Source organism: Dermochelys coriacea, chromosome 1 (genome assembly GCF_009764565.3).
Source record: "Dermochelys coriacea isolate rDerCor1 chromosome 1, rDerCor1.pri.v4, whole genome shotgun sequence".
Lineage (NCBI taxonomy): Eukaryota > Metazoa > Chordata > Testudines > Dermochelyidae > Dermochelys > Dermochelys coriacea.
Window position 1 is genome coordinate 342,068,601 of NC_050068.2, and position 21,517 is coordinate 342,090,117.

A 21,517-nucleotide genomic window follows, 5' to 3' on the forward strand; every position below is an offset into this window, starting at 1 on the left:
ACAGAACGCCCTTGAGGCATTATCTTCTCCCCTATACTGATCCCAAGTGGAAAATTAAGCAGACTACAGCTATTATGTAAATGAGGACTAAGTACAAAATTCTACAGGTAAAATGGAGATGAATCAGAACTAAAGCCCATGGCTGTATCTGAGATCTGGAACCAGCTGAACATGGGTACAGAGCTGAATTTCAAAAATAACCTTGAAGCTAAACTATGGCTTTTATGGCCATGTGATGAATAGCAATGCTGGATTCTAAAGGAAGTTGTAGCCAGCCTTCCTTGCCCAAGGAGGGATGTTACAGCTCTGGGAGAGGAAAGACAAAGGAGGTACATGTCCTTCTCCCAGACCATGTCTTTCTCACCTCATACATGCCTTTAACATACCACAGGGCCACTCTTTCCTGCCTCGTACAGCTCTGTGATCCCATTGGAGCATAAAGGATGATGTGACATGTCTGTCTGTATCATCACTTGTGGTTACCACATCACTGCCTTCTTTTCTCCTATTGCTCTGCAACCTCACTTTACCCCTGACTGTCAGGTGTCTGATATAGCATTCTGCTGGTAGAAGGGTCTTATCAGTAGCATCCATTCAGATATGGTAGAGGAATGCAAGAGTAAACCACCTGCGGTGAAGAGTTAAATACCTTTTTAAAAAACTAGTTAGAAAAAAAGGGTGTGGGGGGAAGGAAATTACATTTAGATGCAATACAGCAGTATCACCACATGGTGGAGTCATCAGCAGGATTGCACATGCTCACAGGCAATCCATTACTAGTCTACTCTGTCTCAAATGAAAATCCCATAGATCACACACACGTTTAATTACATGGGGGCATATAAAAAGGAATCCATGAGTAGTCTGTTTTTGGTTTGGGGTTTTTGCTCAGCTACAGAGAGTCTGTAGGTAGAAAAATTCAGTGCAGGACAAGCTCATGCCTCATACAATGATGTTTGCAGCTCTGAGGTAGGAGTACAGGTTAGGTAGGCCTACAACTGGATCTAAATCCAAACCCCACATCAGAATATCTCTGATCTTTGGGGGTACCCAAATGTTGTTTCTGGCCCCTATCTCTATAAAGGACTAAGCCATGCCCCTAATACAAACATCATTCCGGGATGGCGCTGAATGTTGCAGCTCTGGCTGGGAATCTCTCTGTTTGCATAATTACTGATTCTCCAATAAAGGTCAAACATCAGGGCTGATTTAATTCTTTTTAAAATTTAAACGTGGATGAAGATTTTCAATGGACTTTTGACAAATGAAATGAGGGTGAGAGGAGTTTGGATTCAATTTTCTCAGTTCTCCCCCTGTACCGCATGACTACCACCCGCTTTCCAACCAGAAATAGAACTGGTCAAAACTTTATCAAAAAATGTTCTCAGAGATTCAAATGTTGATTTACAGAAATTAATTTTGATTGAAAAAAAAAACACAGAAGAAAGTTGGGTGAAAATGTTCACAATTTTATAAGCATTTGGAACCAGTATGGTCCTAGAGGAAAAGGGGCATGGTGGGCAGATGCTATTTCATTACCAGCAGAAAGGTCCCTCATCTGGAGACGGAGCCAGATTTTCACCTGACTCCCATTGATCTGAATTTTGATCTGATTGCTTGCATTGATCTGATCCCAGATCTGAACTTTGCCTCTGGTTCTTAATTGCCATGAAAGGTTAAATCAAAACTCTAGCTCTAAACACCCGGAAATCTGGAATAGTTTGGATCCAGATTCAAATGTGAGCAGTTCCAAACTTATCTCAAATCCCTCTCTATTTTTTTCTGAACCTCACAATGCATGAGCACACCAGCCATTATTCAGGTAGGCCCCAATCCAGCAAACCTAAACCTCCTAAGCACATAATTAAAACATAGGAGTCAACCGATTGACCTTTCACATGCTTAAAGTTAAGCACTTGAATGAATGCTTTGCTGGATTGAGGCCTCTGTGGGGATTATTTGTTTTCCAGGGATACCTTATTTCCTTCTCTCCCCCCTTAGCAAATCCTTCAGGTATTTTTTGTTTCACTTTCTGTGCTTTCAGTTTATCCATCCAGAGTAGTGATTTTTGGCATACCCATTACATTAGATAATTATATGTCAGTTGCAAAACTCTCGGCTCCTTGTCACTAGTCTATAAAGCCCTCTATAATGTTGTAATATAGCAGCACTGATATCTCAATGAGATAACACATAAGTGTCTACTGGCTATATAATTTGAACCTAAAGTTAACAAAGTTAACTGATCTTTTAATAAACATACCATCTATTTTTTGTCAGCTCTTCCTGATAGTGGTTTCGATAAGCAGATTTAGATGTTATCCTCCGATTGCTTCAACAGTATGTTTTCAAGACAGCTAACCAACTCATAATTCCTGAGACATGGCATTCCCAAGCACTCACTGATCAATGACTCGCCCCATGAATTGGTTATGGTCGCTGACATTACTAAACCACCCAGTCACTTCTTCTTCTTCTTCTTCACTTTAAAAATCTCAGATCATTATTACGGCCCTTGGATTTCAATTAAGATAGGAAAAGCAACTTAAGCAATCAGGTACAATAGTGATGGCTCAGACAGTTGCTCACAGAGGGTTAGCGTGTGCCCGTACCTCTAGCCATGAGCAAGGGGTAACACATAACACCACCATTCCAGGAGCAGACCTGGAAAGGAACTTCAGCTGTCAATCATTCTTTCCCTGATTCCTCTCTTCCTCCAGGGGCCAATAATCTGCGACAGACGCACCCCAGAAGCAAACTACTTCCCCTCCATGCACTGGCTAATGCATGCAGGGATCAAAATCAAGGCTCTATTTTCTGCTCATCTCCCCTGGACCTGTGAGGGGAAGAAACAGCTGTGGGAGGAAGAAGGAACAGCTCCAAAGAGCCTTCTCTCCCCACCGTGCTAGTGATGCAGGCAGCCCGTGCAAAGAGGGCATGGTTCACTGCCTTACTGCCCTGCACAGACAAGTAGGGCCAGTGACAAACCCACCCCACATATTCAGGGGCTCAGTTCCTTTAGTAGAATACTCATGTGTCTGGATGTTTAGCCAAAGAGTTCAATGAATGATCCAAATTTATTGAATCTTTGAAAACTGGATGGAAATCCTTCAAGAAAGCCTTTCGTTTCTGGTACAACTTGCTTTTGGCAGGGCTAGACATACTGCAACCAGCCTTTCCTACCATAGCTTAGCAGTAGGGTGCATGAAAATGAGGCAACATGGTGGAAAAAAACAGGCTTAGAACCCAGATATCCCAAGCCAGTTTGCTATCCCCTGGGATGCACTGCCTGCATTGAAGAAATGCAACTGGGAATATTTTCCCCTTTCTCCCCCTGCCCCACCACATTTTCTGACAGCTGGCTCTGAAGCTAGCTAATGTGGCAAACAAGTTCCAGCCTGCACTGCTGTTCTCCCACATCTGCATAGGCTGGAAGCCTCCTTAGCCAATCCCCTGGTCCTTCAGGCTTCCTCATTTTATGGGATAAATTAACTCTGTGGTGCCAGAGTCAGAGCTGCCTGCACAATTAAATCTGATGGAGTGAGTGATATACACCCATGGGATAGAAAAGCTGAGTTTAGCTTCAGGTGCCTTGAGTCGGGCAACACAAAAAAACTGGGGGTGCCCAAAACGAACGTCTCAGTGGCACAGTGTACCTTGGTTCTAATCCTGCTGCAGTTTCCCCTCCCTTCCCAATAAAAAGCCTTTGGGGCAAAATACAACTTTCCATAACCTCTCCAGGTTCCACGGTGTTATTATATTGAGTCCTGGGCTATTATTCAGATCTGGCTGCCTCAGCCCACTTAGGTTAGCCCTGGTCTGAATGTGTGTGTATAGTACATCACATGCTTCATAGCTACCGTAGGTGGAGAGGGAGGAAGCTGTGTTCCAAGCTATGGGAATTTCTGGAGGGAGTTGTCTTGCTGATGGAATGCTGTAACTATGCCAATAAGTGAGAATGAGAGTTGTTCAAAGTCCAGGGAGCATTCAATCTGAAAAAAAAATACAGATATAAATACAATCACAACATGAAAGAAGGAATTCAGGTCAGACAAGTGAAATTAGTCCAACGGTCAGCCTCAAGCCAGACTTAATGGATGTTTGGGCACATCACAGAAGGACGAGGCAGTGTGGCGCAATACTCCATGGTCTTTCCCCATGAGAAAGAGCACTGTAGCTGGGATGGTGCAAAACAGAGCTGGGGGGGTGTCGATGGATCAGTTTCCATTGCATCTACCCAGTTCAGGAGTAATCACTATTATGGGGCACTTGCTTTTCATGAGCATCAAAATAGTAAGAGACTATTGAGTCCCTAAAAAAAACGCCCTTGGCTATGTCCCTTTTTGTAATGTGATTCCTGATTCTGAACGTCATTTAAAGTAATATCAGTGTGCAACACGGGTATGATGGCTGAACCATCACAAGCCTTCTGTCGGTGTGCAGATTAACAGGGACTAAGTCAGCTCATGAGCACCATTAGGAATGGAATATTCTATACTGATTCTTGAACAAAGAAGGCCAGATCCTGAGCTGATGTAAAAAATCAATGGAGCCATGCTAATTACACCAATTACACCATCTGGTCCAGCTTTTCCAAAGTTGTTATTAATTATTGTTATTAATTATTTATTAATTATTATTATTATTATTTGTATTGCTGTAGCATCTAGGAACTCTAGTCATGGACCAGGACCCCATTGTGCTAGGTGGTCTACAAACAGAAGTTAACTCATTAAGCCAGCTGCCTTACCACAGTTCCCCATAGACCTCCTGGTACAGCACTCCTCCACATCTTAGATCAAAATTCAGTGTTTTCAAACCACAAAGCTAAAATAAGCTTGCATCTGTCTCCTCCACTGGACAGGAGTGGCATGCTGGCATCTCAATAGCCCATCTTGACACACACTTTTCAAGGTGGACCACTTACATGCAAGATTGTTACTCTAATGTGGTAAAGGAAAGGCACCAGGAAAGGAATCTTCAGGTATACTTTAGAGCATCTTATTTGGAGAAGTGAAAAATCAAATTATTTGAACCAAAACACATGGTTAAAATCAGTGCTGGTCAAATACTAGGAAAATAATCATGCGTGCTAGATGCTAGTCACCTAACTTAATGAACTCCAGGAAGGAACTTCAATGTCATTGTGATGGGTGAAGTATAAGAACCTGCATAGAATACAGTAGAATCCAGCTTCAGTCCTATTCATCTGTAGGCAGGACCTTTGGTATTTGCAATTATGTGAACCTTCACAACTGGTCCAGCTTATTGAACAGTGAACAGGTGTGGTTGATCCACCAGTGCTGCTCCATAAGCATGTTGCTTCTTTCTTATCTCCTGCCAACTCTCTCTCTCTCTCTCTTTCCCCTGAGTCCTTCCTTTTCCCTATGACAAAGTGGATGAGGTGTATTCAGACCTTCCTCCTCTTTATCCATTCAGGTATAAACAAAACCATGTGACCTGGGTGACCAATCTCTAAATTTGACTACCAAATACTAATATTAGATATTTTGTGAATAATCCATAGGTTGCCATTGACCACCATAGCGAGGTAAAGTGGCTTCCCTCTGGACTGCAGAGCGAGGGGTCACTACACTTCCCTTGGTGGATGGAGCCAAACCCACCCCGCCCCGCTCACCAGAAATACTAGGGCAGGACAGGAAATATAAAGGAAGCTCAGTTGATCGGGAGTCAGGGAAGGAGATGAGCCGGGAGCTGAATCTGTGCTCTGCAACACCCTGCCCCTGGAGGAGACGGACCCAGAAGGGGAGTTGCCAGGACTACCATATGCTGTGTACCCAGAGGAGCCAGAGGACCTGTGAATCCCAGAGGTACCAAACCCCAGGGAGGTAGGAAGTAGCCCTGGGGCAGCCGACGACTGTCCGGCTACCTAGCTGACTGTTTCTAGGTCAGTGTGTTGCAGCTGATATACACCCTGCTGAATCCCTGCTGACCCAGTAGTGGACCACTCCACTGCGGTTAGGGCCCTGGGCAGGGAGGCGGTGGAGTTGGACGGGCCCGCATCCCCCGTCCCCTGCCACCCTATCCCTTGGATGGCTTACTCCACACTGTAGGCCAGGAGGCCTGCATGAATCTACCATCTGCCAAGCTAGACACTAGACTCGGCTGGGGCTCTCAACCCTAGTGGATCCCCTAGACTGTGGGTGCTCATCCCTTCCGGAGCCCCTAGACTGTGTGGGTGCTCATCCCTACCTGAATTCAGAACTGAGCGTTTGCTGGCTGCCTTAGTCAGGAGGCTTAGGCTACAGCCTGCTCCCTGCTTGTCCCCGCCCAAAGGGCTAGAGCCCCAGACTATTGTTGTTTGTTTGCCTCTGTCAGACAGACCCAGAACTATAGACTACTTACGTCTTGGTCCCACGACCCGAGCCCGAAGGTTCCACTCAATTCGACAAGGCAGAGTGGCCTCCATCCCCACTGGAGAGCGAGGGACCACTACAGTCACCTTGTGATATTTACTGAGGCCCAGATCTTCAAAGGTATTTCAATGGGAGTTAGGCACCTAAATACCAAAGAGGATCTGGGCTCGAGTATCATCACATACCAAACAGATGAATAAGGCACACCCCTGCCCCCGCAAACAAACCTCAAATTTGTCAAATTTTGTATTCAATAAAAACTGTTACACTGTGGGGGGAGGACACTAAATAGATTGAGTCTTTTAAATAATTTTCATTTAATTTACAACTTCAAACACTATATCACACTACTAATGGTATATTTATTTCTTGGTGTCACTATAAGGCAGAGTTAAGGTTGTTTAGGTGCCTTAACTGTACATTTCCATACCTTAATACATTGATTTTTTAAAACTTTAATCTTAACCTGAATTTCCTGATTTTATAATTCTTGATTTGGGCATAATTATAACATCCCTGCAGTGTTTTTATCCTTAAACCACCTGATACGTGCTCTCAACCTTAACTTCAGTTCAATATAGTTTTTATTTGTTCAAGGCATGTTACTATGCCAAGCAGAATTTTTGCCATTGTTGCCAGGGTTAAATTGTACAGTGGGACATAGGTGCAGTGTGATGAACAATTAGAATGAAAAGAAAATCGAAAGAGTACAGTCACTGTCCCAAAGCTGGTGAATATAAGCGACATTTGTTCAGTGTTTCATGATCCTCAGAAGGATTTAAGACTTAACTCCAATCTATAGAATTAGGAACTTTAATACCTTGAGGGTCAGGACCTAATTTACTAGAAAAACTGCCTGATTGCAAGAAACATGAACAGGTCATTGCTGAGTCAGAAGCTGAAAGGAGTGTCACCAGCAAATGTTTTTTTTAAAATGCACTTTTGGCATTTGGATGGGTTTCTGGAGAAGGGTAGGCTTCCCATAATGATGAAGAAGTAGAAAGGAGTTTGGTAGGTGGCTGGCTAAGTTCCTGTTGAACTAATCTTTTAATGCTGTTGAGATTTAATCACATTGTTAATTTAATTACATTGTCGAGGGTGCCTAGGGCCTTGGTCTTTTAATTTTTATTGAAATTGAAATACATAAATAAACCCTAAAAAGTGCTCAGTTTGAAGCTATAGTCCATGTTACTCTGAAGGCCTGAGAAGCAGGAAGTGACACTGACTAGAAATTGATTAATTCGTTTTCAGTCTCCAAAAAGAAAAGCAAGATATAAAGCAAGCAGCACATATAGTGAAAACTGAACTGGATTTTGAGAAATTCTTTCAGTTTGGGTAATCTAAGGTATTATTTGGAACAAAGATATGAGCAGTTGGAGGGGTTTTTTTTCTTTCTTTCTTTTTTTTTTAACTCCCTACTTATTAACCTGTTAGTATCCCTTTAAGTGTTTATATGCTGTACTCATTCTTTTTGCCTAATGTTCAAAATTAAGCCCTCATATATGCTTTCCATACTCGGCCTACACAAGTCCAGCACAGAAAGATCTACTGCCTCCAGGCAGAACGAGGAAGCTCTTTAAAGATGAATCATTTTCATAAATGAGTGCAGAGGGAGGTCAGGCCAGGGGACACAGAAGGTTACATGTGTGGCTGAGATAAGGCCTCATTCATCCTCCTCTTACTGTCAGGTCTTGATGGGTGAACATTGCCTTGAGCTCCCATAAAACATGTTGTTTGGAGAAAACTTGCAGGTGGTTCATAAAAAAGTCCAAACTGTTACCACAAAATTTATCTCCCAAGTGCTGGATCTGTTTGTAATAGAAGTGAAGGATCTCAGATAGAAATTAAGTATTATAGACGGACTTATATGGGCACGGAGGACTAAAAAATCCAACCTGCAATCCAAACACTGCACTAAAAATGTCAAAGTATTTGTAGTGCTGACATCTTGACAAGATACGGTACGAGACTGTTAAAGATAAAACAACAACAACACAAGAATGTGAGCTGTTTACAGGGAATGTCTCCCTGGGGTAAGGATGTGGCTAGTTGATGAGAGACTTTTATTGAGGAAATCCAATTTGTACTTGCTGTAATGCTGTTTCAAAAAAGGTTCAAGCGTCTTTCACTACCCTGGTACCCATTTGCACTGCTGCTTTGAAAAGGGTGTCACTGTTTTTCCCTGTTTTTCAAACAGAGCAAGACATTCAGACATAAACAGGCCTGTGTGTTGGAGGGAGGAGAGAGGAAGATTAAACTGAATGCATCAGATTGACAGCAAATAGCATCAGATTGACAGCAAATAGCATCAGACTGACAGTTTGATTCTGATTGGATGCTTATCCACTAAGGCCCAGATCCTTATAGGTATTTAGGCAGCTAACACCCATGAGGAGTTAGGCAACTAATACCTTTGAGGATCTGGGCCTAATGGAAATTTCTTCAACAGGCTTTGGGTCAGGCCCTAAGAAGACTCAACTGAGATCACCTACTGCTTTCGTATAAGGTCCCCAAGAGCCATCAGATGGTAACAGCTTTTGGTCACTACGAACCTCCACAGCTAGAAATGGAAGGCTCTGTATCTCATTATGGTTCCCTGCATGGTCCTGTCTCCTACTGAAGGAAATGCAAAGTTAGTGCACAAGGCTTATCTTCAACTTGTTTTCTTATGCTTTGGTATTCATAGATTTTAAGGCCGGAAGGCACTGTCATCCTCTAGTCTGACCTTCTGTATAACACAGGCCATAGAATTTCACCCAGTGATTCCTGCACTGAACCTGTAATTTCACTGGAACATATATTGCAGGGATCATGCTGACCAATATTACCTCACTGGTTTCTTGTACTCCCCAATCTGTCTGTCTGTATACATCTGTTGTCTCTTATATTGTACTTAGACTGTAAACTCTTTGGGGCAGGGACTGTCTTTGTTGGTGGTGTTCTATGTTTGTACCGTACCTAGCAAATGGGGTCCTGGCCTATGACTGGGATTCTTAGGTGCTACCATCATACAAATAACAATCAATAATAATAATAATAGATCAATGATGTTATGCAAACATGTTGGGCCTGATTGTGCCACCAGTGACACTTGTGTCCCTTGGAATCAAAGCATCCATGGGATTGCACCAACATCACTGAGGACAGAATTTGGCCTCTAGCTATTCCTGAAGACATAGACAATGCAGGGTGGATTAAGAATGGGATGGAAATATTAATCATGAATTATTTGCTTTGGGAGCCACAACTATACTTTAGGGGGGATATTTTGTTTTGTTTTTACAGGAATTTTAAAAAGAGGCTCTCCAGGTAAGCGTGCATTATTGCCACAATTGCTGTAGTATTCCTGAGCAAGCAGGGACTCTGAAGTTTCAGTGAATTACACTATTACACTATTGTATCAGGAACACAATGGATGCGACTGGATTTAGTTGTTCCCTCAAACAGTTCCCATTCCCTGTCTGTTTCCATGTCTCTTTCTAGCCTACTTCCGCTGACCTCTGTGGACCTTCCTTTTAGATATATTTGGTGCCCAGAAGATGGCGCTATGCCATAATGACCACTGGGCCTATTGCAGTAGCACCATTCCCAAGGGGAAGAATCACAGCAGCTGTTGTGAATGGTTCTCAGGGGTCCTCCTTCTGATCCTGAGGCATGATCCAGCAAAGTGCAGGACACCGCTCAGGACGGAGCCTATTGGTTTTAATGCGCTCTGAGGGCACATAATATCTTGCAGCATGCATTTGGCACCTCTCAGATCAGACCTGGAACTGGACACCCTGCTAAACACCCAGTGCCTCACTGCGGCCATTTCCAGGAGAGGTATGTGTGCTCTCACCTACCTTGGCTTGTTTTTGCAGCCCCTTATCCCATCATGTAGCTCACAAGACTGGAACTGGAGCAGAGTTCCACAGCTCAATGAATGGGAAATGAGGAGCCCCAGTCTAATGCCATAAACTGGTGCAAAATCACAAAGCAACTGAGAACCACCAGTCTGTTGTGTCATTTGTGTCTAGGGAGATTTAATCTCCCAATGGCTGCAGTGTCCCCTTTGGGGATCCAGGGCAGCTTTCATTCTCAATAAATGTCAGTGGCGATTTAAGCGGTGGAACACAGGATAGCAGGTAACTACTATTTAATGACATGGTACTTAATGAGGCTGACTGGTAAATAAATGCAGGGTGATTACAGAGTGATGACATCTCCCTGCAGATTTCTGAGTAATTGCACTTATTAGCCCCAAAAGGAATTTCCATATCACCTGCAATGAAGCTTAGATGACAGAGATAATTAGGTCTCTACTCTCAGCAACTTTATAGGTACTTATTTTTTAATTTGCCTTCCCACTACATAGTAATTATCAGAAGCACGATCAGCCCTCCCACGTTAAAACCTGCTAGCGATAGCTAAGGGGAGGAGAACTCCACAAGGTCCCCCTTGCTGAGTCCCTCAACTGCTGCCAGGGCTTTCTCTTTTAGTGCAAAACTACACCGGGGTGGTGAAAGGTGTAACATCCTGTGACTTCAAATGGTTTGGTCCCTCTGCACTTAGTCGCACAGCCTCACTTTTGTTCAATTTCTGTCTGCTGCCAGAACAATCAAGCCACCACGGCAGACACCTGGGCTTAAATCAGCTCCTCCTGCCTCTGTCTCCTCCGCTGGATCCAAATAGAACATGCGTTCCTCTGGCTGCTGCCTTGCTCACTGCACCATGGGCCCACTGCCCACCTGCGTTCCACCCCGTGATGATCCTGCCTTGGGTGGAGCCCTCAACAATCCCAGAAGGGGTTGGAATGGGGCCACAAAGGCAATCTCCCACCCTCCTGCTTCCATGCATTACCCTGAGATTACCCTGAAGGGGTGAGATGACTTGTCTCTATGTAATTAAGTGCTTGGCACTGATTATGTATGTAAAGAGGGACATTTGAATGACGCGGGTTTGTACAGGACTTTGAGTTTTTGTAATTTGCACACTTGCAAATACCTAACACTTAAATAGCACTTTTCATCCATAGATCGCAAGGCATTTTGCAAAGGAGATAGGTAGGGTTATTCAATGGGGGAAACTGGGGTACGGGGAGATGAAATGACTCACCCAAGGTCATCCCCCAAGCTAGTGGCAAAGCCAGGAATAGATCCCCGGTCTGAGCCCCAGTCTAGTGCTTTATCCACTAGGTAGCACTGCCTCCAATAAAAAGAAGAGGTAGGACAAACTCAGATGCTTGAAACATGCAAGCATACACACCGCACAAATTCTGAATTAGGGGACTCTGTGTGGGGAGCTGTACCCGTCTGAGCCCCTGTGGGAAGGGCATGGGGCAGCTCCACAGTCCTTCCATTGCTGCTGTGCTAGCCCCTGGGATAAAATAGTAGCTCAGGTAATGACATAGGAGATTGTGGCTCCTGAATCTCCTCCATCCCCATCCCCTCGCTCAGGTTTATGCAGAGCCCAGCTACTGCATATGTAAGGACTGTAGATTCCTCCCCCAGGCACGCCGTGTGCCCATCAGTTTCTGCTGCACTGAGATCGGTCCCCATCCTCTATCAATCATCATAGACCATAAAGAAGAGGATGCAGAGGCATCTGCTTTCTCTGCCCATGCAGCTACACAGGCTAAAGGAAAGCGAGACGCTGTTTGGGTTACTCGCGTTACATTCCCCCGTCCCACGCAGAATAGTCTCTGTCTGTGCCCAAGCAGCGGGAGGGGGTTATTTCAGCAGAGAAATATGAAGAAACAGCAATGTGGGTAAGCATCAGGATATACAATTTGAGAGATATCGATGGTTCCTCTGTTGGTGGAATCAAATAGAACGTGTCTGAGCCAGAGTGAGAAAATATCTAACGTTACTTTTGAGGAAGTTCCTTCCTCTCCCAACAGGCTGAGTTAAACAAGACGCTCATGTGGGTATTAAAACATAACGAAAATATCAGTCTGACTGGAAGGGGTCCCGAACTTTGTGAAATACTTTTTACTAATGTCATTTCCTCCACTGTAGCAACAGAGCCTGCTTCAGCGATTAACTCTTTGGTCTCAAAAACCTCAGGCTGCATCTCTCCTTTAAACCTCAAAGCCAATGGGGTTTTGCCAGTTTACATCGGCTCAGGATCTGGCACCTTTTTTTGAAATATCAGGCCAGACGATGATTCCCTGCAGCTCTGTGCCAACCTGGTGCAATGGTCCACAAGCAAAAAGACCTCGAGAAACCAATGCCGGTGAAAAGCGGTTTCATTTCTGACTTAGTGAAATGTACAAAGTGGGTTTCTTTGTACATCTCTCTCCCTAGCCTGCTGCTCATGACTGAGACAAGCAGTCTGGGTGCATTTGAAAACCCCTACTGGGGGCTCGGCTCTGCTGTGCCCTGAGTACAGAGGGGTGTAAATCCGGAGGGGCCAAATTCTGATCTTATTGATGCTGGTGTAAATCTGGAGTAACTTTACCTAAGTCGATGAAGTTACTTTGCATTTGGCTTGGTGTGAGAGCAGAATTTCACCTCTTGCCTGTAAATCAACAGCCAGATTCTCCCCTTACTCCAGTTTAGAATCAATGTAACTCCATTGACTTACTTTTGATCAATTCCTCTCAGGGAGCCAGCTGCAAAAAATCAGTCTCCTAGCAAAGTACTGGGCTCAACCGATCCTGGCTTGGGCTGCCTGATTGACTGCACTTCCTCATTGGTGAGGTGGAAAGCTAAGCTGCTACTTCAGCCGGCAGCAGCTAGAGCTTCCTGGCTGCTCAGTGTGCTTCATGCTGCAGCTGGACTTGATCTTGTTTCCTGTTCCTGCTCTAGTTCTGGCTCTTTGCCATCTGTAGCACCACTGGCTTGGACCCTCTGCTGTGTTTCCTGACCATGTCTCTAGCTCACCCTTGGATCTGGCATTTGGCTTCTGATCCCTGGCTCTGACCCTCTGCTCTGAGTTACGCTGCTGGGTGACCCATGGCCCTGATTCTTGACTCTGGCTCTGCTCCGATGTAACCGCTAGGCCTGGCTACCCTAATGGTTCTGACCATTAGACCTGACTGCCCACACCTAGGTCATGATCCTGGTCCTTCAAACTGTACCAAGCAGATGGACCTGTGGAGCCGTGTCAGTGCATTTGTCTACATACTCCAGGTTGCAGGATCAGGCCATAGACAAAAGTAAGAAATGCAACCTTGCTTGCTGATAAGGGCCAAATTCTGCCTTCCTTCCTCAAAGTAATACCTCATTCCATGATCAGAGCCACTGGCTTCATTTAGACTGGTTGCAGAATCAGGTACTACTCCATGTGAATAATGATGGGAGAATCTGGTTGTATATTAACAGATGCTGGTGTAAATGATGAGCTCATAAGCAGGGAGTTGGAGCCAGTGAGTGGGTGACCTGAACAGAAAGCGGAAGGATTTTTAGACTACTGGAACTATATATTGTGACAGGGTCAGGCCAGATGGCTACAGGAGAGTGTTTGAAGGCAGACATATTAGTCCCAGATTAAGCAGGTCCATTTTCCCTGGGTAAGGTAACAGGGGCAGTTCCAGAACAAGAAGGAACTTGCTGGAACAAATTCAGGTAGGCAGGCTAATTCGGACACCTGGAGCCAATTAAGAAGCTGCTAGAATCAATTAGGGCAGGCTGGCTAATCAGGGCACCTGAGTTTAAAAAAGAGCTCACTTCAGTTTGTGGTGTGCGTGCGAGTAGCTGGGAGCAAGAGGCACTAGGAGCTGAGAGTGAGAATGTGTACTGCTGGAGGACTGAGGAGTACAACCATTATCAGACACCAGGAGGAAGGTCCTGTGGTGAAAATAAAGAAGGTGTTGGGAGAAGGCCATGAGAAAGTAGCCCAGGGAGTTGTAGCAGTCACACAGCTGTTCCAGGAGGCACTCTAGACAGCTGCAGTCCACAGGGCCCTGGGCAGGAACCCGGAATAGAGGGCAGGCCCGGGTTCCCCCCAAACCTCCCAACTCCTGATCAGACACAGGAGGAGTTGACCTGGACTTTGGGTTCCACCAGAGGGGAATGTCTCTGGGCTGTTCCCCGACCCACTCGGTGGATCAGCAGAGACTGCGGGGATTGTTCTCCTTTCTTTTTCCCATGCTGGCCAGTGATGAGGTTAGCTGAGTGAATGGCAGATTTGAGCCACTACCAAAAGTGGCCAAGCTAAGGGCTGCCATGAATCTCTGAGGCAAGCAAATCTGCCAATAAGCACAGGACCCACCAAGGTAGAGGAGGAACTTTGTCACAATATTTTTGGGAAATATGAAGTGTCTGTGAGAGATCAGCTGCATCTCTACTAGACACAAGCAAAGAGGTGCTGACATGAGAAATTACCTAGACATTTCCCAACATTTCTTTAAATAGAGAGACTTTTGAGGGAAATTCCTGAATCTTAGGGTAATGTGTTTACTGGCTATTGTCACAAAGGTTAGCAAGACACAATAAATCAAAAGAGATGTTAAAATATATATATAAAAAGCTGAATATCTTGTATGCATGTGATAAGGACCTATTTAACAGTGCAGTTCAGTGTTACGCATGTCTGAGGAAAATAAAAGCAGATAAAGAGCATGGATGAACCAAACGAAATGAGTGCAGCGAAAAAGACACCAAGATACTTAGTTTACCAGGTTTACTAATATAGAAAGGCTGGGCATTACAGGGATTTTCCTACAAAGGGAATATTCAGAAGCTCTTAGCTGCTGTTGAAGTCAATTGGAGTTTTTCCATTGGTTTCAAAGGGAGCAGAGTTAGGCTAATGCTATGTACTTTTAACACTCCCATCCTACATATGCAGCCATGTCACAGGGCCCAAGTACAGCACGCTTGTCCCCTGTTCCACTTATAACATGGTTCCAGTTGGTAGTGGAGGGAGGGACCCCAGCTATTTTCAGTAAGGAGGCTAATGTGCAGGATGTGGCCCAGTGAGAGGCAGCCATTTGGTGAAGCCTGGGGGAGGATCTGGCTGCAGGGAGTTCAGAGAGTTGGATGCACAGAAAGTTGTATGAGCAGTGCCTTTCGTTTCGATCCATGGAGGCTTGTGGGACCCAAATGTCACATAAAGTTTGGGGCCTGACCTAATCTCAAATCACCAACCGATCCCCATTTGAAGCCAAGTTTTTCCTGCTTTGAATAGAATTTTACAAGATTTGGGGGCAGTTCCCATAGTAAAAAAGCCCCAGGTTCACTCATGATTGGGCCCAGGTTGGTGAAATGAGCCAACCCACTGATGGCCATAACAATGCCTTGTACTTCCATCCAGTATCTCACAGCACTTAGTGAATGCTAATAAATTGAGTCCCCCATGCCCCCCTCGCCCTGTTGAGAAGACAAGTATTATTATGGATCCCCTTTTTAACAGACAGAACCCTAAGCAATTGGTTGGGGCCAAGAGTTACATAAGTGACTTTGGCTGCCTCCAATTTTTTGGCTATTCAACGACTTAAAAGCATGATTGTTGGAGTGAGAATGTTCAGCATTTTCTGTTAAGTCAGGCCCCTTGTTGGTCTCCGCACTATGCCAGAATCACTAGTTGCTTTAGGGAAAATTGTCCAACCATTGCAAAAGCATCTGCTGATATTGGGTGCCCAGCTGGAGTCAATGGTGTCCCACCCAGAGGCCTGACTCTTTGGCTACTGCACTGGACTTGGACTCAGGAGACCTGGGCTCTATTCCCAGCTTGGCCACTGGCCAGCTTGGTGACCTTGGGCAAATCACTTCCCCTCTCTGCACTTAGTTTGCCAATCTCTAAAAGGGGGATGATACTGATCTCCTTTGTGGAGAGCTTTGAGATCTACTGATGAAAGGTGCTGTGTAAGAGTTGGATGTTATTGTTTACTAGAACAAATCCCTAGCAGAGCCAAGGGAGAGCTCCCGGCTTTAACCATTTCCTTTCCAGCCTTCAAACTTGTCTGACTTCTTAGTTTGAAGTCAGATGGATGTGGCTAGTGGCGGGATTTTGCTGCAAACATTTCACACCGTTCTACAGCTTTGAAACTCTCCCCTCCCTTCCTTGCAGCTTCAATTTGCCTAGCACCTGCTCCGTGCTCATCCTGACTATTTTGCTGTCAGAGCCCTCTCGATCACACCTCTTGTCTACTGAACACCCTGTTATCTATCTCCTCATCATTACCTGCCTGCCTCTCTACAACCCTCATCTGCAAATCCCTCTTTTCTTCCTTGTTTATGCTTCTTAATGTCATAAAATATCAGAGTTGGAAGGGACCTCAGGAGGTCATGTAGTCCAACCCCCTGCTCAAAGCAGGACCAATCCCCAATTTTTGCTTCAGATCCCTCAATGGTTCCCTCAAAGATTGAGCTCACAACCCTGGATTTAGCAGGTCAATGCTCAAACCACTGAGCTATCCCTCCCCACCAGACTCACTAGAAGACAGCCACACTCCACAATGCACCACTTTCTGTCCTTCTCCCGCTGTTCCATTCTAATTCCCCTGGATATAACGGGCCAGATCTTCAGCTAGTGTATCTTGTCATAGCTTCAGCCAGGTCAATGGCACTACCCCAATTCCCATCAGTTGAAGACCAGGCCTCACATGCCATATAAATAACTACATGACATAATTTTGAAACTACCCGTAAAAGGTCCATTGTGATATGTCGGTAGGAGTAACACTATAAAAAATAACGTCTATGGACTGTAGATCCCATGTGCTGTAAATCAGAGCAGCTGCTCTGGTTTATCAATGGAGTGATGCTTATTTACACCAGCTGAGGATCTGGATCTGGCCATACTATTACTAATATGTCCTGACTGTTTTGCTTGTTCATGTTATTGGAGAACCAGCCGAGACTACAGAGAAGAAGCTGCATGATCAGTAACGTCTCATCGTCCCTCCGGTTAACAATTCACAGTATCAGAAAGGTGAGCAGGAAATCAGGCGCTTTCCAAATGCCAAACAACATCTGTTCCTCATTGACGAGAATTACAGTGTCTTCTTCAGCCCCTTAACCCTTTAGCCCCCTTTGTAGCTGTGCCTGCACAGTTTACGAGCTTTATCTCCAGAAGGCTTTCAATGAATGACACTTGATATGGAAAGTGAATCTCTCATTCTGACCCCCTCCAAGAAGCAGTGGAGAGATTTATTCCAGCAACCCCCGCATTCCCCGAGATGCTCTGGTTGAAGGTCGTGTCAACATTTCCATTGTAAACCCCTCTTTTCCAAGGGTGTCTTTCCTCCTGCCTGGAATCGGATGGATGAGGCCTCAGCTTGGAAACAATTTTGTTTCTGAGACCAGATTTGGACAGTTGCTCATTGCTGTTTTTTATAGAATCAAAGCGATTGTGAGGAAAGTTCTGCCAAGTTTTTCCCAGAGATTCGGAGTTTCTCGGTTTTTAGGGTGTCCAGCGTGGGATGGATGTCTTTTAGAAAGTGCTCAGCATCCACAAGGCAGGGGGTGAGCTCCCTGAGAATAATGGGAGGTGGCGGGATAAGAGGGCGATTGAAGGGAGGTGCTGAGACTTGGTGATGGGGAAGGGACTGGGGGGCTGGGACAATTTTTATAGTTGGGGAGCTGAGAGCCATTGAAACAAACAGTAAACCCTGGATAGAATTATATTGGGATGCAAAAGGTTCAGAAAAGGGCAACAAAAATTATTAGGGGCCTGGAATGGCTTCCATATGAGGAGAGATTAATAAGACTGGGACTTTTCAGCTTGGAAAAGAGACAACTAAGGTGGGGATATGACAGAGGTCTATAAAATCATGCCTGGTGTGGAAAAAGTAAATAAGGAAGTGTTATTTACTCCTCATAACTCAAGAACTAGGCATTACCCAATGAAAATAATAGGCAGCAGGTTTAAAACAAACAAAAGGAAGTATTTTTTCACACAACGCACAGTCAACCTGTGGAACTCCTTGCCAGAGGATGTTGTGAAGGCCAAGACTATAACAGGGTTCAAAAAAGAACTAGATAAGTTCATGGAGGATAGGTCCATCAATAGCTATTAGCCAGGATGGGCAGGGATGGCATCCTTAGCCTCTGTTGCCCAGAAGCTGGGAATGGGCGACAGGGGATGGATCACTTGATGAATATCTATTCTGTTCATTCCCTCTGGGGCACCTGGCACTGGCCACTGTTGGAAAACAGGATGTAGGGCTAGATGGACCTTTGGTCTGACCCAGTATGGCCGTTCTTATGTTCTTATAATGGAATCCACTTCAAACCAGGGGGTGTGGCTGCACCGCCAGCATCCCTAGTTCCAGCACCTATGAGGGTGGGAAGGAAACCAGCTGGCTCTAGGTTGGAACAGGTGGTCCTGGGGTTTCTAACTGTTTTTAGACCCATTTCAGCCACTCTGGGTCCTGCTCTCTGCTCTCCAGACCAATCCTTGGCCACATGGTAGCTGCTCCGGCCCCTCTGGTTCTGACCCTCACCTCCAATCTGGATGTGCACAAGTGTACATGGGGCAGAGCCCCCACAATATTTCCCTTACTGGAGTACTAGTTCTCCCTGCCCTGTCCCCCTCATTCCACCCCACCCCACTCCACCCCACCCCTCTTCTGCCCCCCCGGGCACCTGAGCTCCAGAGATCAGGTTCCTTCTAAGATGTTTCAGGCTGGACACCCAAATACTAAGGCACTATAGTCATTCTGGAAAATCTTAGCTCTTGTTTGTATAGATAGATAGATAGATCTTACCCAAGCAGACTAAAAATTCAATTGAAATTGACCTGGCCATTAGTCTGAGATATGGGGACAGAATCTCAGGATTTCTGGGGGGAGGGACTTTAAACAAGACTCATCCTTTCATTTAGTAAAGTAGCCCCTGCCCATCCTGAATATGGTGAGTTGAAATAACAGAGGATTCTTTGCTGAGCCCAGCTGGGTCGGGTGTAAAAAGGTGGCAGCGTTCCCGCTCCTAGTGTGTGCTCCTCTTGTGTTCATGGAGTAATTCTAGCTGAGTAAGGAATTCCACACCCCTCCCTCCTCCACCCCTCTGTAGGCTGCACTTTACAAGCCACAAGATAGCCCCGAGTGCTCTCAGTCATTCAACAGGAACAAAAGCACTCATATAATAGGCCTAAATTCTGCGCTCAGTTGCAAGCATAGAATGAATGGGATTACACAAGGGAAAGTGAGAGCAGAATTTTGTCCCCTGTATTTTTTGCCAAGAGCTCACAGTGCTGTTCAGGGAGGGCTTGTCTGTAATACACTCTATGGTGGTATGATTTCTAAAGCACACTAACGTGTTGCACGTTAACTGGTTCCCTAGTGCCTTTCAGCCTAGCGCTGTTTCCAGGGCTGGCTCCAGGCACCAGCATTCCAAGCAGGTGCTTGGGGCAGCAGTTCAAAAGGGGTGGCAGTTCCTCCAGCCGCGGCAGCAATTCGGCGGCAGCTTCTCTGTTCCACCATCCGTGGCAGCAAATCGGCGGCAGCTTCTCCCTTTTGCTGTCCGCGGTGGCAGGTTTTTTCACTGCTTGGGCGGCAAAAACTGTAGAGCCGGCCCTGGCTGTTTCAAACAGCACAACATTAAAGCCCACCCGTAGAATCTACACACACCAGTTAATGTGCAACAATACCTTAAGGCCTGATCCAAAGCCCAGTGAAGGACTCTTTTCCATTAACTTCACTGGGTTTTGGATCAGGCCTTAAGGTATTGTTGCACATTAACTGGTGTGTGTAGCTTCTACGGGTGGGCTTTAATGTGCAACAATACCTTAAGGCCTGATCTAAAACCCAGTGAATTTAATGGAAAAGACTCCTTCCCTGGCGTTTGGATTAGGCTCTTAAACAATATGGCCTAACTGTAGAACCCTTTCTCAAATAATTAAGAACAGTTAGCAGCAGGAAACAGAGTCATAGATTCTAAGTCCAAAAGGGACCAATAATCTGACCACCTGCATAAACAGGTCATGGAATAATTCCTGTTTGAACTAGAACATATCTTTTCGAAACATATTCAGAACCTCTGCCGGATGTTAAATGTTGGCAGCACAGACTGGGGCAGCACAGATAGTAATGGAAATCAAGTTACATAATCAAAGCATATCAGAATAAAATCTGTTCCCAGTCAAATCAGTGGAGATTTTTCCATCAGCATCAGTGTGACTACCAGGATGTTCTCCATAATTATTAGTAAGGCATGAATCTGTTTGGACAACTCAGTGCTGCAAAAGCTGCATCAATGAGCTGGAGCAGAAGGGAAAAGGATTCAGCAGGACAAATGCATGGGCATTATAACTACAGCTCTCCGGAGAATAGTAATTCTGGTTCATGACAGCTTCCAAAGTTTGGACATTTGTTTTCGTTTCACATTGGAGGAAAACCGAAACCTTTTGAATGTTTTCATGAAACAGAATTGTGTCAAAATTGTGGTTTCCAAATCGAAAACGTGAACTTTTCAACTTGGGTTTCTGTCTCTCTCTTTCTTTATCTGACCAGGGAGCCCTGGACCTCAACAAAATATTGTTGAAGCTCATATGTCTCCACAGAATGTTTTGGCATCAATGAATAAATGGTATTAGATAGCAGTAACCCCCATGGATCTGTACTAGGATGTGTGCTGTTCAACGTATGCTGGAAAAGAGAGTGAACAATGAGGTAGCAAAATTTGCAGACTATACAAATAGTATATTATTCAAAATAGTTGAGTCCAAAGCTGTCTGAGAAGAGCTACAAAGAGATCTCACTATAGTGGGTAACAAAATGTCAGATGAAATTCAATGCTGATAAGTACAAAGTAATGCACGTTGAGAAAAATAATCCCAACTGTATGTACAAAATGAAGAGGCCTAAATTAGCTGTTGCCACTCAAATCTTGGAGTCATCATGGATAGTTCATAGAATCATAGAATCATAGAATATCAGGGTTGGAAGGGACCCCAGAAGGTCATCTAGTCCAACCCCCTGCTCAAAGCAGGACCAAGTCCCAGTTAAATCATCCCAGCCAGGGCTTTGTCAAGCCTGACCTTAAAAACCTCTAAGGAAGGAGATTCTACCACCTCCCTAGGTAACGCATTCCAGTGTTTCACCACCCTCTTAGTGAAAAAGTTTTTCCTAATATCCAATCTAAACCTCCCCCATTGCAACTTGAGACCATTACTCCTCGTTCTGTCATCTGCTACCATTGAGAACAGTCTAGAGCCATCCTCTTTGAAACCCCCTTTCAGGTAGTTGAAAGCAGCTATCAAATCCCCCCTCATTCTTC

At 45.0% G+C, this 21,517-nt stretch overlaps 1 long non-coding RNA gene across 2 annotated transcripts in view; it reads right to left on the reverse strand.

Annotated features, from left to right (window-relative positions):
- Positions 1–13,122, reverse strand: part of LOC122456900 — a 52,408-nt gene extending 39,286 nt beyond the window's left edge. For both annotated transcript variants that reach the window (XR_006276060.1, XR_006276062.1), the window contains exons 1-2: positions 12,942–13,122; positions 3,861–3,992 (exon numbers count right to left, since the gene is read on the reverse strand). This is a non-coding gene — a long non-coding RNA (uncharacterized LOC122456900). The remainder of the gene's footprint in view (positions 1–3,860; positions 3,993–12,941) is intronic.
- Positions 13,123–21,517: the final 8,395 nt, after the last annotated feature.